Raw genomic sequence first — 6,624 nt, 5'->3', positions numbered from 1 at the left:
ATATTCCTTACTTGATGTTTTCTTATCATCCTTTGTACATTATTATTGTTAATTCTACATCATAAACTCTCTTGAATCCCATGTATACATTGTTATAGCTTTAATAAAATGTATTGACTCTTCATATTATCATCTCTCTCAGACATATATCACAAAGACAAAGAAAATTGATCATGATATAAGTAAATATAGGTATCATATCATACTTCAGCAAAAATTTCTCATACTTTGAAAATTATGTAAATATTCAAGGCTCAAAACATGGAAATATGACTATATGACTAAATATTCTTATATATTTGTAATTTTGAGATACAGAAATCTTTTTCAAAGTTATAATAATAAGCAGAAATCACAATAAGGAAAGAGTTATTAACTTGACTATATTAAAATAATCTACCTTTTGAACTCTACAGTGTTATTTTAAGACAGGAGAGAACATGTAAGGGTAAAAACTTTTACATAATGTTAACAGAAAAAAATTTCAAAAAAATTGAGCATAGTATGTAAACACTTTATGAATATACATTTGCTTTTAGTAAAAGTCAATAAAAGTGCAAAGAGATACAATTCCAGAAATAGTTAAGTAGGAGATATTGAAAGGACACAGTGAAGTGAATAAAGAGAATAAATTAATTTATATCCTAGCAATAAGCATGTTACTTAGCAAAATAGTTCTACAAGACAGTATAATTTGTATTTTATGGCAAGCTTATTACTCTCTGATGCCTGCTATTAAATGTCAGCCTTTTAAGGGTAAGACAATATGTATGCAAAAGATTATTCATTATAGCATTATAAATAAAGACTAATTATCAGAAAAAAATCAATATGAATTATGCTGGTAAAAGTAATTATGATATATGCATATATAATTGAAATCAAAGACAGATAAAATCAAATGTAAGGATACAATACTTATGGATTTACAAATATATTCAGGAATATGTGATGACAAATTAAAGTCACATTGCAGAAAAACAATATAGCTATGAACTCATTGTTTTAAGCATACACTTTTTTCTCTACATGTAACATTAAGTTTGGTATTGTATTGTATGAAATGTAGATAGTTGGTAGCCTTTTCCAAGTTTATTATGCCTAAGTATTGAAAATATAAATGATCATCATATTCTTCCTATAATTTCTTGTTTATTGTGTAACACATTTATAGTATTCTACATATTAAATTAGTATAGTAAGTAACATATCAAAATATAAATGTATTGAATGATGTTCTTTAAAAATGCTTATTAAATTTAAAATCTGGATAAACAAATAACTATCACCTTAAATAAATACTCTTTGCCTATTTCTCACTCTCATTTTTTTCTACCTTATAGTCATGTAAAAAAACTTCTCAATTTTTGACAAACAGTCTAATGGTAGGCAAATATATGGAAGAATGACCTAAATATCTCCTAAATACGTTTTAAACAAATTATTAAAAGAAATGTCCCTGCAAAATTATATAATTTATTGTCAAAATTTCAAAAAGATAACAAAATCTACTCATTAAAGTGAAACTAATAAACTATAACAGAATAATTAACTTAAACTAGTGATTGTCACTTCCTTAAAATAAAATATGGCAGATCAATAAAATTATATACCATTATAGTATTGTTATTAGCATGAATTACAGATAGATATAAGAGTATAAAGTAAGAGATGTGACTGAAATGAGTATGAGAAATTTTTTTAAGATGATAGAAACATTTGAATTTTACTTGATGAGACAATACTTCCACAAATCTCAAAATTTAATGTATATTAATGAATCATTACAAAAAATGGATTATATAGCATGCAAATTGCACCTTAAAATTAAGAGTATAAGGAAAACATATTAATCAAAAGTTATATTTTGAAAATAGTATACATATAAAATATATGGGAACAGTGGAAATTAAAAATACTATGCAATTACATTAGTATAATATACAAATAACTTTATGATAAAATAGAGAAAAATATGCAAACAAAATGGGAATAAAAAGTATGATTTTACATGAGCAAATTTTCTACAGAATTACACAACTAAGGTTCAGCACAGCAGGTTATGGTACTTATCACTAAGACTTTTGGCCTGAGTTTGGTATTTGGATCCCAAAGTATAAAGAGAGAACTGATTTCTGCCAGTTGTCCTCTGATCTCTATGTACATGCCATCACATATATGTGGTCACATAAATAAACATGCATTAAATAAATATATGAATGCACATGTACAAACACGAATGTAATAAAAATTTTAAATGACATATTTAATGAAATTTCAGACAAATTCCTTCCATTTTTAAAAATTTACATATATGACTTAAAACCTAAACACATGTAAATCTGGCAAGAAGCCATGATCTTGATCCTACTTTTACTCTCAGTTAATAGAATTTAAAAAATAATTAAGATTGAATAAAAAATAGAAAAATGTCTTCCGAGTTTATATGACATGTTTGACATTTGAAAACTTATATATTATTTTCAATACCCTACGAAAGATAAAAAGACATTTATACATTCAGTGGAGATTTTCATAATTTCTAATAACTTGATATTAATAATGAAAGCAAATATCATGCACCAAAGAAGAAAATAATGTGCTCATATAGGTTTTAAATAATCAGGAGAAATAGAAACATAATGTCTAGAGTAAGGGAAAGTTATTATTTGAATTTACCACATTGCTCAGAGGTCCCAGAATTGAGTACATGGTCCCTGTCATATGGTGCTCTTTGGAAGGCTCTTTACACATCAGGTGGTGGGTCCTTGCTGCTGGAGTAGGTTGTTGTGAAATATTAATTTAACTGGGTAACGATGTGCCACATTTGTTTATGTCACATTTGTTTAATGGTGTAAAAATGTGTTACTGTTTCACCTTGTCTGCTTGAGTCACATTATTGGTCTAATAAAAAAAAATGTATGGCCAATAGTTAGGCAGTAGAGTGCTGGGTGGGGTTGGTAGTCAGAGAAAATAAGTAGGGGGAGGAATCCAGGCTCCAGAGAGGAAGAGAGAACTAGGGAGAAAAAGAGATATGTGTCCAGGGCCATTCAGCCAGGTGGTCACCAGCCAGGTGGCCATCAGCCATCCAGAGATGGAGTAATCAGGGAAGTAGGACATACAGTATGAAAGAAAGGTAAAAGTCCCTGAGGCAAAACAGATAGAGGGAAACAGGAAATTTTAAAGTATAAGAGTTAGTGGGACAAAAATAAGACTGAATATTCATAACTAATAATAAGTCTCTATGTCATGATATGGGAGTTGCTTGGTGACCTAAAAGAAAGCTTATTATAGTAGGTTGCTAATGTTAAGACTTAGATGGTGCTTTCTCTGCTTTCTGGTGTTTCACATTGTAAGGCACAACTGCTACAACCTCCCACATAGATTCTACTCTTTCTTCCTTGTGATTAACTATAACTCTCTGAAAATGTCAGCCCCAATATTTCCTTCCTTAAGTTGTTTATATTAGACATTTTATTCATGTAAATAACAAAAGTAAATAATATGGTAACCATTTGATAAATTTATAATACTCTATTATTTGTATATATAATTCTAATAAATTGATACATGAAAAACATGAAATTTAATTTATTGCATTTGTAGAAGGATTCTGTGTTGTTTTTCTTTTATACAATGAAGCATTGTGGAAAGAACCTCAATTATCAACGTGTTAGACAATGCTCTACTACTAAGTTATAATTGCAGTACTCTTTTTGCATTTTAATTAACAAATTTCTAGATAAAGTTGTTTATGCCTGCCTCAAACATGAGATTCCTCTGCTTTTTCCTTCTGAGAATCTCTGATTACAGATGGATGACAGCAGGAATAGCCTGTAGAAATTATTTTTTAACACTTCACACTTTATACTAGTATCAAATCATTTGATGCTTTAATAATTTTGAGTCTTCAGAGTAGCATATTAAAAAATCTTATCATTGAGAAATACATATTAATAAGTACTACCAATTTCAACATAAATGAATAATTGTTTCTTTATCAAAATAAAAACAATTTTTAGAGCCATCAAGATAGCAGAGTGGGTATTGATAATCACTACCAAACCTAAGGACTTCAGTATGAAACCACATATTGATAGGAAGGAACCAACTCTGACATGTTGTCTTCTGATCTATGCATATGTGTGGTGTGGGAAGTCCTTCTATGTGTTGGTGCAGGAGAATTGTCTGTATTCTGTCAATCATGTTTTAAATAAACACTGATGGCCAGGCAGGAAGTATAGGGAGGTCAACAAGACAGGAAGTAGAGGCAGGGCGATGAGAACAGGAGAATTCTGGGAAGGAGGAAGCCTATTCCTCCCAGTCCTCCCCAGCCCACAGAAGAAGCAAGATGTGACCTGCACCACTGAAGAAGGTACTGAGCCATGTGGCTAACACAGATAAGAATAATGGGTTAATATAAGCTACAAGAGCTAATAAGAAACCTGAACTAGTGGGCCAATCAGTTTATAATCTTATGGAGACCTCTATGTGATTTTCTTTGGGACTTGCCAGCTGTGGGAACTGGGCAGGACAAAAACCCCAACAAAGCAGTCCCTCATGTTACAATGTGTTGCTTTTATTGGTTCATGAATAAAGCTGTTTCAGCCAGTGACTTAGCAAAATAGAGCTAAGCAAGAAAACTAAACTTAATACTGGGAAAAGAAGACAGAGTCAGATGAGAAGTCATCACCAGAGGCAGATGCCTCCACTGGAGCCCACCAAAACCTTGCCACGACCTCGTGGTGATGCACAGTTTAATGGAGATGGGTTAATTTAGGATATAAGAGCTAGCTAGCAATGTGCTTAAGCTATTGGCCAAGCAGTATTGTAAATAATATATTTTCTTAGTGATTATTTTGAGTCAGGACAGTCAGGAAATAGCAGTCTACCCCAACAAATCCTACTACATATGTGCATATATACTACAAATAAATGTAATTTTTAATTAAAAATGCTGGTTTATACCTTAGGGATATAATATAAATATAGAAAAACAGTAAGCAAGCCTAAATTGTTTTCTGTAACTGATCATTTTGGGAATTGATGTGGAATTCCCCTCTGTATGCTGTGAATGCCATTGGTTAATAAAGAAACTGCTTTGAGCCTATAGCAGAGCAGAGTATAACAGAGCTAGGCAGGGAAAACTAAACTGAATTCTGGGAGAAGGAAGGTTGATTCAGGGGAGATTCCATTGAGCAATCAGAGACAGACATGCTGAAACCTTTCCAGTAGGCCATGAACCTCGTTGTAAAATATAAAATAATGGAGATGGGTTAATAATAGATGTAAGAGTTAGCTAACAATATGCTTAAGTAAGTGGCCAAGCAGTGATTTAATTATACAATTTCTGTGTGGTTGTTTTGGGAGTCTGGGAAGCCAGGAAAAAAACAAATGGTCTCCCTACTACATAAAATGCTCACCCTTTGACCTTCCAGGTTAGAATTTCTCTAAAGTGATCTTATTAGTATATTAATGTCAAATTATGTTCATCATAGAAAAAGTTTCTCTCACCAAATTTTTTAATGTTCCATTTTGACAAGAGTTAGGTTTTGACTCTGTCCCTGGTTTGTTTATTTTAACAAGAAACCTATTAAGTCAGTTCAGTGAAAATATTTCACATTTTACCCTCAGTTTAACATTAATGGTGCATACAACTAATACAGATTTTAACTTGATATTTACTAATAGTGATTTTAAGTCTGATGACCCCTCAACATACTTCATAATCATATATTTCTGATTTCTAATTACATTGATCTCATCTGTACTCATGATCTACATGTGGTGACTTCTTAAAGACTAGACCAATAATGTGTCCAATACTGCATGTTAGTAAAATAATATTTTAAAAATAAATTTTCCCCACTTATAATAAGAGTTAGGTAAAATGTCTTTTCTTGTTTTGGATTTTCTAAGATACTATAATAAAATACCATAAAAGGATTATAAACAACAGGTATTTATTTTATCCCTCATATATATATATATATATATATATATATATATATATATATATATATATATAGTCTTTATGTTTCTAGTTCCATGCTAGGATTCAAAATATAATCTTACCTTCAAAAATTGAAAAAAAAAACTTCTAATGATCTTGTTTGTGTTTTATCAAATAAACCTGGAAAGAGTGCAAAATGCAGCCACTAGAGGCTGAGCAGTGAGGCCACACACCTTTAATCCCAGGACTCTAGAGATGGAGGTAGAGGAATCTCAGTTTGTTCAAGGCCACCCTGGGCTATGTGAGATTGAATTGTTCTAAAACAGAAACAGAGTTCACACCATGGTGATCCAGCACTTGAGATCCTACATGTTTAATCCCAGCACTAGGGAGGTAGAGACAGAGTGATATTGCTAAGCAGAGAGAGGACTATAAATGGGAAGAAACAGGAAATCATTGTAGTCTGAGCAGCAGTCAGTCTGAGGTTTCAGTCAATGCAGTCAGTCTGAGGATGCAGTCTGAGGACAGGATCACCTTTTTGGACAGAGTAAGAACTCTAGTGGTTGGCCGCTTTCTTCTCTGGTCCTTCAGTTTTCACCTCTGATAGCTGACTTGAGTGTTTATTTTTAAGACCAACTTCTCAAAGTTCCTGACCTCATGATGAATATATA

This window comes from Chionomys nivalis, chromosome X (assembly GCF_950005125.1).
Source record: "Chionomys nivalis chromosome X, mChiNiv1.1, whole genome shotgun sequence".
Classification (NCBI taxonomy): domain Eukaryota; kingdom Metazoa; phylum Chordata; class Mammalia; order Rodentia; family Cricetidae; genus Chionomys; species Chionomys nivalis.
The sequence above is the reverse complement of the archived record's forward strand: the minus strand, read 5'-3'. Positions refer to the sequence as shown.